The following is a 12,025-nucleotide window of genomic DNA, read 5'->3' as shown; positions in this document are numbered from 1 at the left end:
GTAGCAGAAGTGACAACAGTAGCGACAAAGTAACAAAGCGAGGACCAGTACTAAAAGACTCGTAGGCATTGGATCGGTGATGGATGATTATGCCGGATGTTATTCAGCATGCAACAGTTATAACACGGAGAGATATGGAACTAGCTCCAGTTCGTCAATGTAATGTAGGCATGTATTCCGCATGTAGTCATACGTGCTTAGGGAAAAGAACGTGCATGACATCTATTATCCATCCCACCCATGGCAGCGGGGTCCTAATGGAAACTACGGGATATTAAGGTTCTCATTTTGATAAAGAACTGGACCAACGCATTAACACGTGGTGAATACTTGTACTCCTCATATTATGGTCATCTCCGGGAGTGGTTCCAACTATTGTCACTCCGGGGTTACCGGATCATAACACATAGTAGGTGACTACAACTTGCAAGATAGGATCAAGAACACACATATATTGGCGACAACATAATAGGTTCAGATCTGAAATCATGGCACTCGGGCCCTAGTGACAAGCATTAAGCATGGCAAAGTAGTAGCAACATCAATCTCAGAACATAGTGGATACTAGGGATCAATCCCCGTCAAAACTAACTCGATTACATGATAGATCTCATCCAACCCATCACCGTCCAGCAAGCCTACGATGAGATTACTCACGAACGGTGAAGAGCATCATGGAATTGGCGATCAAGGAAGGTTGGTGATGACGATGGCGACGATCTCCCATCTCCGGAGCCTAGAACAGACTCGAGATCTGCCCTCCACAGGAAGAACAGGAGGTGGCGATGCCTCCTTATCGTAAAACGCGATGAACTCTTCTCCTTGATTTTTTCTGGACGAAAGGGACTAAATAGACCTGAGATTGGAGGCAGTGGAGCAACGTGGGCCCCACAAGCCTGCCATGCGCGGCCAGGGGGCCCGCGCCTGGTGGGCTTGTGGGCTCCACGCTCCACTTCCTCCGTTGATTCTTGCGCGAGTAGTTTTTATATATTCCACAAAAAATCTCCGTAAATTTCCAGGTCATTCTGTTAACTTCTATTTCTGTGCAAAAACAACATCATGGCAATTCTGCTGAAAGCAGCGTTAGTCCGGGTTAGTTCCATTCAAATCATGCAAATTAGAGTCCAAAACAAGGGCAAAAGAGTTTGGAAAAGTAGATACGATGGAGACGTATCAACTCCCCCAAGCTTAAAACCTTGCTTGTCCTGAAGCAATTCACTTGACAAATTGAAAGAGACAAAAGAAAAACTTTTATGAACTCTATTTGATATTGTTGTTGCAACTGTGTCTAACTCATATCCAGAGTTTCAACAAGATCACAAGCTAACCACATAAGCAAATGACATCTAGGTCTCACAGTAAACTCATATCAATGGCATAATCAACTAGCGAGCAAATAATAATAAGTCTCAAACGTCAACACTTCAATCAAAACAATCATAGCAGTACAAACAGATGGTATCTCTCTAGCTCTATCTGAGACCGCAAAACATAAATGCGGACCATCTTCAAACTCCAAGGGCTAACTAAACATTGTAATTCACGGCAAACAAGATCCAGTCACAGTCATACTCAATCACAGTTAAAAGCAAAGCACAAAAATGACAGAGGTTCTCTCTAATTGTTGCTTTTATAAGAAGAGGATGACTCAACAGGAACATAAAAAGACAGGCCCTTCGCAGAGGGAAGCATTGGTTTGCAGAGGTGCCAGAGCTCAAGCTTTGAAAACACAGATAATAATTTTGGGTGGCATGCTTTCATTGTCAACGCAATGACTAAGAGTTCTCACCATCTTCCACGCTACACATGCTATAGGCGGTTCCCAAACAGAAAAGTAAAGTTTTGACTCCCCCACCACCGATCAATCACACTCCACGACTAGCCGAATACTCGGGTGCCATCCATACCAACATCAATCCAGGGGGAGTTTTGTTTGCAATTATATTTTCAATTTGAGCATGGAACTGGGAATTCCAATTACCGGCCCCTTTCTCGTGAATGATAGTGAATAAACACATATCAAGGATAACAAGCCTAGCATGGAAGATAATGATAGCCCCTTGTGACCACATGAGCGGTTCGGGCATGCAAAACAGATTATTTCTTGAAGATTTAGAGAGTGGCACATGCAAATTTACTTGGAATGACAAGTAGATACCGCATATAGGTAGGTATGGTGGACTCATATGGAACATCTTTGGGTTTATGGAAGTGGATGCACAAGCAGTATTCCCGCTTAGTACAAGTGAAGGCTAGAAAAAGACTGGGAAGCGACCAACTAGAGAGAGACAACAGTCATCAAAATGCATTGAGATTAACCAACATTGAGTGCAAGCATGACTAGGACATAAATTACCATGAACATGAATATCATAGAGGCTATGTTGATTTTGTTTCACCTACATGCGTGAACATGCGCCAAGTCAATCCACTTGAATCATTCAAAGGAGGATACCACCCTATCATACTACATCATAGTCATCTCAAAATTCATGCTGGCATCCAAGACAAACCATTATAAGCTCTTAGCTAATTAAGCATGGCATCAGAAACTATGATCTCTAAGTTGTCATTGCAAACATGTTTCCCTCACAACAAAGATGACTCTGGAACGATGAGCAAGTCATATTTTCAAAAAAAAAAATAGATCGAGTTCATACCAGCTTTTTCAGGCTCAGTCACTTCATCATATATCGTCATTATTGCCTTTCACTTGCACGATCGAACGATGTGAACAATAATAAGAGTGCTCGTGCATTGGACTAAACTGGAATCTGCAAGCCAACACAAAGGAGAAGACAAAGTAATATGGCTCTATGACAGATAAACAGATATGCGTGCGAGAGCCACTAAACATTGTAACCATGGTCTTCTACCTTGACCCAAAGAAAACGAAAACTATTTACACGGGAAAGCTCCCAACAAGCAAAAGAAGAACAAGAAAATATTTTTGGTTTTTTCTCAAACTAGACAAACACAAGAAAATAAAATGAGAGAAAGAAAATAAACTAGCATGGATGATACAGTGGCAAAGTGTGAACACCGACTAACAGAGTGAAACCGTAAGCAAGAATATAAAGTCGGTGAGAAACACGTACTCCCCCAAGCTTAGGCTTTTGGCCTAAGTTGGTATACTCCCAAGGAGGGAAATAACCAGCTCCGGGGTACTCCGGAGTGTACTGAGGGTGCCACGTCTCTGTGAGCTCCTCTGGCTCCCACTAATAAACAAGCGTCTGGTACTCGACTGGTGGCTCAGGCACGGGCACCTGTGGTTGGTGTATGCCCCAATATGTGTAGATGTCCGAGGGCATAATAATGTACCTGCCTGTATGAAGATTGAACAAAGAAGGAGCAGGCAAAGTAATAGTCTCACGAGTACCCTGACTAAATACCAGGTTATAAATCATCCTACTATTTATATCTCTATCAAGAAAGTCATGGCGAACCATGCTATCATAATCTAGTTATCTCTCGGGAAGAAGAATCTCTTCTTCCTCGTCCAGTCTAATAGTTATCTCAAAGTGTCTGGCAGGACGGGTAGCATAGATACCTCCATAGACAACGCCTTTAGAATGGTTCGTGTTCAACCGTTGAGCTACTATAGCACCCAAGCTATAAGTTTTATCATTATAAAGGGCTTCGCGCAAGACCGCGAGATCTGGGGAGCTAAGGGACCCAGCTTTCCCACGGCCAATCAAACATTTTCCCACAAATAATGAGAAGTACCAAAGCACGGGAAAATGTATGCCAGCAGCTCTAGCGCAAGACACTCCTCTCTCCTCTCATACAACAATTGTATCTATGAAAGCCTCCAAGTCCCGTGGACGAGGTTCATGAATATCCCCAACATAAGGTAATTTGCAAACATTGCAAAAATCCTGAAGTGACTTGTGCTGGGGGATATCATATAATTTGAACTCAACCATAGGAGGATTCTTCCTTGGATAGAAGTTAAAGCTTTGCACGAAAATATTAGTGAGGAGGAGGTATTGCGGACACTTATCTTCAACGAAGGCGGTAAGGCCTGCGTTCTCCACCAAGTAATAAAAGTCCTCATAAAGTCCGGCGGCGCGTAAGAACACATCGCTTGGCCACTCGCACGCTCGAACTTCTGCAACTCGGGGGACCGAATACTTGGGTTTCTTCTTCTCATTCCCATCATCCTTGGGGCCACGGCTTGAAGAGCCTCTTAAGAACGTCCTCATCTTTTCCCTTTTCTACCCCTGAATTTTTTTGAAATTTTTAGTGATTCCAAGGAAAAGTGAACAAGGCTCAACTAAACTCGTAGCAACTACTCCGACAAGTGCCTGGAGGCCATATTACGCATCAAAACTACTTGGGACCAGCTAAAATTAGCATGCAAAGCTCAAGAACAGGGCCACCAAGGCAGCAAAAATACGCGAGGTATAAGGCACTAGAGAAAAAACTAATTGGACTAGGAATCACTTACCAAGGAGTAATTTCCCCAAAACAGTTCGGTAAATGGGGATTTGCACAAGGAGATCGAAAATCCCAGCAAGAAGAGCAAGAACATGGGTTTGAGCTTGAAACGATTTTTTCTGGAGGTAGGAGAAGCATATGGGAGCTAGAAGGAGTGGAGGGGGTGCACGTGGGCCCCACAAGCCTGGTAGGCGTGGCCACGGGGGTGCCCGCGCCTCCAGGGCTTGTGGCCCACTGGTGCAGCCCCCTGACTAGCTCTTTGTCTCAGAATTTTTCAAAAATTCAAGAAAAAATCATACTTGAATTTCAGGATGTTCGGAGAAATTTTATTTTCAGGGTACTTTTCTACGGGATGCTAAAAGAAGAAAACAGGGAAAAATAAACTAAATCTATCATTTTTCTTCTAAGCTACCAAAGGTGAAAGCTTGGAACAGAGGTTTGTGACTCCTCGATTCATCCATCTCATGGTCATCGAAAGAAATCCGTCAATGAGGTTGATCAAGCCTCCTTGACAAACTTTTTCGAATCGCAAAAGAAGACGGAGATTTTTCGAATAGCCACTAGGTTACATCAATGGGGATGTGGATATCCCCAACAAGAAAATCATACTTCATCTTAACAGGAGCAATAGGGCATTCAAAGCTCCCAATAAGAATCAATGAAGTTTTTTCCATAGCATTGATGCAATGTACTCAATATTGTTTCTTTGGAAAGTGCACCGTATGCTCATTACCATTGACATGAAAAGTGACATTGCCTTTGTTGCAATCTATAACAGGCCCTGCGGTGTTTAAAAAGGGTCTTCCAAGGATGACCGCCATGGCATCATCCTCAGGAATATCCAGAATAACAAAGTCTATTAAGATAGTGACATTAGCAACCACAACAGACACATCCTCGCAAATGCCGATAGGGAAAGCAGTTGATTTGTCGGCCATTTGCATAGAGATTTTAGTGGGTGTCAACTTATCCAGTTCAAGCCTACGATAAAGAGAGAGAGGCATAACACTAATACCGGCTCCAAGGTCGCATAAAGCAGTTCTAACGTAGTTGCCTTTAATGGAGCAAGGTATAGTGGGCACTCCGGGATCACCTAGTTTCTTAGGAGTTCCACCCTTGAAGGTATAGTTAGCAAGCATGGTGAAAATGTCAACCTCAGGTATCCTCCTCTTATTAGTCACAATATCCTTCATGTACTTAGCATACAGAGACATTTTGAGCATATCTGTCAAACACATTTGCAGAAAGACAGGTCTAATCATTTCAACAAATCGCTCAAAATCCTCATCATCCTTTTTCTTGGATGGTTTGGGAGGAAAGGGCATGGGTTTCTGAACCCATGGTTCCCATTCTTTACCATGCTTCCTAGAAGTGAAGTCATTATTATCATATCTTCTATTCTTAGGCTGTGGGTTATCAAGATCAACAGGTTCAATCTCCACATCCTTATCATTACTAGGTTGAGTATCTTCATGAACATCACTATTCATATTATCATTAGGCTCATGTTCATCACCAGATCGTGTTTCGGCATCAGAGATAGAGACATCGTTTGGACTCTCAGGTGTAGCAGCAACAGGGTTGCTAGCGTGCAAGTTCCTATCATCTTTGTTCTTCTTCCTAGGATGACTAGGTGCATCAGTGCTAACTCCTTGAGAATCTTGTTCAATTCTCTTAGGATAACCCTCAGGATACAAAGGTTCCTGGTTCATTCTACCGCCTCTAGTGACGACTCTGATAGAATTGTCATTCAAATCATTGAGCAAGTCATTCTGAGCCTTTAAGTACTTGTTCTACTTGAGTAGTAACCATAGAGGCATGTTTACTCAAAAGCTTAAGATCATTGACATTTCTGTCCACACAAGCACTTAAATGACTAAGCATACGAGCATTCTTTTCCAATTGTCTGCTAACATAATCATTGAAACTTTGTTGTTTGGCAACAAAGTTATCAAATTCATCTAGGCATAAGCTAGCAGGTTTATCAAAAGGAATACCACTCTCATTGAATGTACGAAGAGAATTTACCTCTACTACCTGTATCGGGTTATCAAGACCATGGATCTCTTCGATAGGTGGTAGATTTTTGACATCTTCAGATTTAATGCCTGTCTCTTTCATAGATTTCTTAGCTTCTTGCATATCTTCAGGACTGAGGAATAGAATACCTCTTTTGATTTCATTGAGTTGGCTTAGGAGGTGGTTCGGGAATAGTCGAAGGATTCTCATTGCACAAGATATTATTCAATAGGAGCTCAGCTTGTTCTATAGTTCGTTCCCTAAAAACATAACCAACACAACTATCTAGGTGCTCTCTCAAAGCATCTGTAAGTCCATTATAGAAGATATCAAGTATTTCATTCTTTTCAAGAGGGTGATCAGGCAAAGCATTCAGTAGCTGGACGAGCCTCCCCAAGCTTGTGGGAGACTCTCTTTTTCAACTTGCGCAAAGTTGTATATTTCCTGCAAGGCAGCTTGCTTCTTATGGGCAGCGAAATATTTCTCAGAGAAGTAGTGGATCATATCCTGGGGGCTACGCACACAACCAGGGGCAAGAGAAGTGAACCAAGTCTTAGCATCATCCTTTAGCGAGAAATGAAACAACTTGAGGATAGTATAGTAGTGGATCTTTTCCTCACTAGTGAATAGGGTGGCTATGTCGCGCAGTTTGGTAAGATGGGCTACAAGAATTTCAGACTAATAACTGTGAAAAGGATCAGATTCGACTAGAGTGATTAACTCAGGGTCAACAGAGAATTCATAAACCTTATCGGTCACAAAGATAGGCGAAGTGGCAAACTTTGGGTCATATTTCATCCTAGCGTTCAAAGATTTTTCTTTCCACTTGCGTAGTAAATTCTCAACAACATAGCTATCCTTACACACAAGAAAGTCCTCAGCTATCTCTCCCTCCATAACATAACACTCAAGCATATCAAGCAATTCATATCTAGGAGAGCTAGTTCTAACAGGCAAAATAGCAGGTTCTACCTCAATAGTATCAGCAGTTTAAGAAGTATCATCACATCTAGCAGCAACTCTAGCAATTTGTGCATCAAGGAATGCACCTAGTGGCAAAGCAGTATCAAGCATAGAATCATCACAAGCATCATGGGCAGCAGAAGTAGCATCATCAAGCACAGGCCACATATCAAGATTTGTAGCAGGAGGTGGTGTCGCAAACTTACTCACAACTGAAGGTGAATCAAGTGCAGAGCTAGATGGCAGTTCCTTACCTGTCTTCGTAGTTGAGGGCAAGACTTTAGTTCTTGGATCTTTCAGATTCCTCATAGTGATCAGCAGACATAAATCCCAAGTGACTCAGAGAATATAGATGTGCTTCCCCGGCAACGGCGCCAGAAAATAGTATTGATAACTCACAAGTAGGGGATCGCAATAGTTTTCGAGGGTAGATTATTCAACCCCAATTTATTGATTCAACTCAAGGGGAAGCCAAAGAATATTCTCAAGTATTAGCAGTTGAGTTGTCAATTCAACCACACCTGAAAGATTTAGTATCTGCAGCAAAGTATCAGTAGCAAGGTAGTGTGATAGCAGCAGTAGCAACAGTAACCAGTAGCAGCAAAGTGACAGCAGTAGCAGCAAAGTAACAGCAGTAGCAAAAGAGTAAAAGTAGCAGCAATGACAGAAGTAGCAACAAAGTAACGAAGCAAGGACTAGTAGTAGAAGACTCGTAGGCATTGGATCGGGGATGGATGATTATGCGAGATGTTATTCATCATGCAACAGTTATAACACGGAGAGATATGTAACTAGCTCCAGTTCGTCAATGTAATGTAGGCATGTATTCCGTATGTAGTCATACGTGCTTAGGGAAAAGAACGTGCATGACATCTATTGTCCATCCCTCTAGTAGCAGCGGGGTACTAATGGAAACTACGGGATATTAAGGTTCTCCTTTTAATAAAGAACCGGACCAACGCATTATCACTTGGTGAATACATGTACTCCTCATACTATGGTCATCTCCGGGAGTGGTTCCGGCTATTGTCACTCAGGGGTTGCCGGGTCATAACACATAGTAGGTGACTACAACTTGCAAGATAGGATCAAGAACAAACATATATTGGCGACAACATAATAGGCTCAGATCTGAAATCATGGCACTCGGGCCTTAGTGACAAGCATTAAGCATGGCAAAGTAGTACGAACATCAATCTCAGAACATAGTGGATACTAGGGATCAATCCCCGTCAAAACTAACTCGATTACATGATAGATCTCATCCAACCCATCACCGTCCAGCAAGCCTACGATGAGATTACTCACGAATGGTGAAGAGCATCATGGAATTGGCGATGAAGGAAGGTTGGTGATGACGATGGCGACGATCTCCCCTCTCCGGAGCCCAGAACGGACTCCAGATCTGACCTCGAGTGGAAGAACAGGAGGTGGTGGCGCCTCCGTATCGTAAAACGCGATGAACTCTCGTCCTTGATTTTTTTCCAGACGAAAGGCACTAAATAGACGTGAGATTGGAGGCGGTGGAGCAACGTGGGCCCCACAAGCCTGCTAGGCGCGGCCAGGGGGGCCCGCGCCTGGTGGGCTTGTGGGATCCACGCTCCACTTCCTCCGTTGATTCTTGCTCCAATATTTTTTATATATTCCACAAAAATTCTCCATAAATTTCCAGGCCATTCCGAGAACTTTTATTTCAACGCAAAAACAACACCATGGCAATTCTGCTGAAAACAGCGTTAGTCCGGGTTAGTGGCATTCAAATCATGCAAATTAGAGTCCAAAACAAGGGCAAAAGAGTTTGGAAAAATAGATATGATGGAGACGTATCAGCACCCGTTGGGCGGCTCGAGCAAGCAGGTGCGGCACCGGCTTGTTGATGTCGACAGGACCACGGGTTGGCGGCTCGCGCGTATCCGTTGGGCGGCTTGAGCAAGCAGGCGCGACATCAGCATGTTGATGTAGACGTGAGAGCTGGCTGGCAATTTGACACGGATGCAAGAATCGGTCGGGACGTTTTAGGCCGTCTTGGTAGCGCGACCATGAGAATTGGCCGTGTCATTGTGCACTGTCTTGGTCACATGGCCGTGAGAGTTGGGCACGTCATTGTAAGCCGTCTTGGTCGCGCGGACACGAGATTTGGCCGTGTCATTGTAAACCGTCTTGGCGCACGGACGTGCGAGTTTGTCGTGTCATTGTGAGCCGGTGGGCAAGCCCATTGAGCAATTCAACACGGATGAAGATAGGTGTAGAAAAAATGCTAGCGCACGCTCCATCACTCAGATATAAAGTCACTTTTGTAATGAAGAATTGTCATGCGTAAAAATATTGCGGGCCAAAGTAATTGTTCTCAACTGAATTTAATATATATCAAAAAATAGATAGGGCAACTATCACATGTTATTTTGTCGGTTGAACACGGATGCCGGTGTTCGATAATGCTGGACATAGTCGGACGACGCCTAAGATGTTTTTTTTCTCGAGAAAGTGCAAAGGACCTTTGCGTTTCATTATATTGAAAAGATAGAGTTTGTTACAATCCTCCTAGGAGGCAGGATACAAGCATTCCAATGCTACTTAGTGTACATCCCATGTCTGCGGTAGGTTAACCCGAAGCCCTTTGGCTCCAGCCCGTGCCCATAAGGTAGCCACCTCCTTGATTTTTGACATTAGTGCAGCAATGGAGGGTTGTGCCCTGTCAAACACGCAATCGTTGCGGTGCTTCTATACCATCCAGGGTACGCCTAAGATGTATTTCTAACTTTAGTAGTTGTATCAACGCGATCTTCCTTTTTAATGACTGCCTGGGAGCGTCATATTGAAGTTATTGTACATGTCCTGATGACATGATCAATTCTTGATGCTATTATGCTTGGATATTGTCTCACGTGGTGATGGACTGGGTGATCCATCAAATGTTGATTTTTGAGTCACCTCTTGCAATACCAACTAGCAGTAATTGACTTGGGATTCGACAACTGATGAGTGGCATGCAATGTTCTCTGATCTCGGTGTACATATGCATGGGGCACCCGCACGCCTGAGATGCGAGTAGAACTAACTCATGTACAAGTTCCATGTTTCTCCACGTAGTGCCCTCTTCTTCTTTTTCTTTTTTGCTGATGGAAAGGCAACCATGAAACGATTGCGACTCGACCGTGAGTCTTGCTGAGTGTGTTTGGGGCTGGTGTTCGAGCTCCATGCACGCGCAAGGCTCCCACAGCTGGTGGCCCTTCTCCCCAGCGTCTGCGCGCTCGGACATCAAGGATGCAAGCTCGTGCAAGGGCGGTCGGAAAGACGCAGACGTGTGAGTCACCGCAGAGCCGGCCAGGGCGAGGCATGGCAACATAAGTCAGAGCATGCCATTTATCGTTCTCAATATCCCTCTGCCAAGGCAGCCATAGATCGATCCATCACACAGGAGCCATCCATCATCTACATACATAACCCATGCATCCATCCAGCTATAGAGGCAAGCAAAATGGGGTTGACTTGGACAGGAGGTTGGCTTGCAACGAGGCGATTTGAGGTGAGGCTACGATGGAGCAAGGTTAGCCGGAGTGGCGCAGTCAAGGGCGGCACAACAACAGGCGTCGGGCGCTTGCCGGAGGTGGGCAGGCGCGAACACGCAAGGCGAGGCAAACAGTGCTGGAGTGCAGAGTCTTAGCCCAGCTTGCGACCGGCTTGCGGCGAAACCAACTGTAGGCACGACGCGATCAAGTCCGCCTGTGACTGTGGTCTTTATTCCAATAGCTGCGAGTACGCGATGTTGATACTGGATGTTGCTTTGCTTTTAATTTGATCTGCGAAAACACTCGCCTAATCCTCTCGGGATGCTGTAGTTCCTTGTAGCCCTCGGATTTGAAAGTTGCAAAACAAGGGTAGATAGATATGCCTTGGGTGCAGCAGATAATTTCGCATGGCAGGTGCACCATAGAATTATTCTATGTCGGCGGTGCAGCGGCGCGGCCTACAGCGGCTCAGCAGAAATCGTAACGAGCTTCGCGACCCGCGATATCAACAATAGAATTAGATCCTTTATTCAAGGTTCAACAAATCGCGTCGCATCCGAGCATGCAGAACAACAAACCCTAATTCAAAATTGACAAATTCCCAGCTCTTCTTCATGTGAACTCTCGCGAGTTTCTCGGTTCCTGAAGAATTTCCTCGAAGAACAATACCACCGTGCACTGGGCTCATGGTGGGTGCCAAATGTCGTGATTTCGTCACAGCATATGTCCTCATGCAAGGACTTAGGTGTGGAGCCATCGCAGCTATGTGGCGGCTTGAGAGGGGTTGGTCGGAATCGAGAGACGCGGGTTTATCTAGTTTCGGCCCCCCGATGCAGGAAAAAGCCTACGTTCTGCTTGTGTTTCATTGATGAAGATGATGATATTAATTACAAGGGTGAGAAATCGCTACCTTAATCTCGAGGGTTTCTAATATATATGTCTATCTTTAATCTCTTGAACTTGTGAATCTGTCCCTCTTGGGGCGCCTTACCCCTCCTTATATAAGTGGAAGGGTTAGGTTTACATGTAGAGTCCTATTAGGAGTAGGACTAGGACTAGTCTCTCTTGAATCCTAATCTGAGTCTTGTTTCCTT

This window comes from Hordeum vulgare, chromosome 6H (genome assembly GCF_904849725.1).
Source record: "Hordeum vulgare subsp. vulgare chromosome 6H, MorexV3_pseudomolecules_assembly, whole genome shotgun sequence".
Lineage (NCBI taxonomy): Eukaryota > Viridiplantae > Streptophyta > Magnoliopsida > Poales > Poaceae > Hordeum > Hordeum vulgare.
This window is presented reverse-complemented; position numbering follows the sequence as displayed.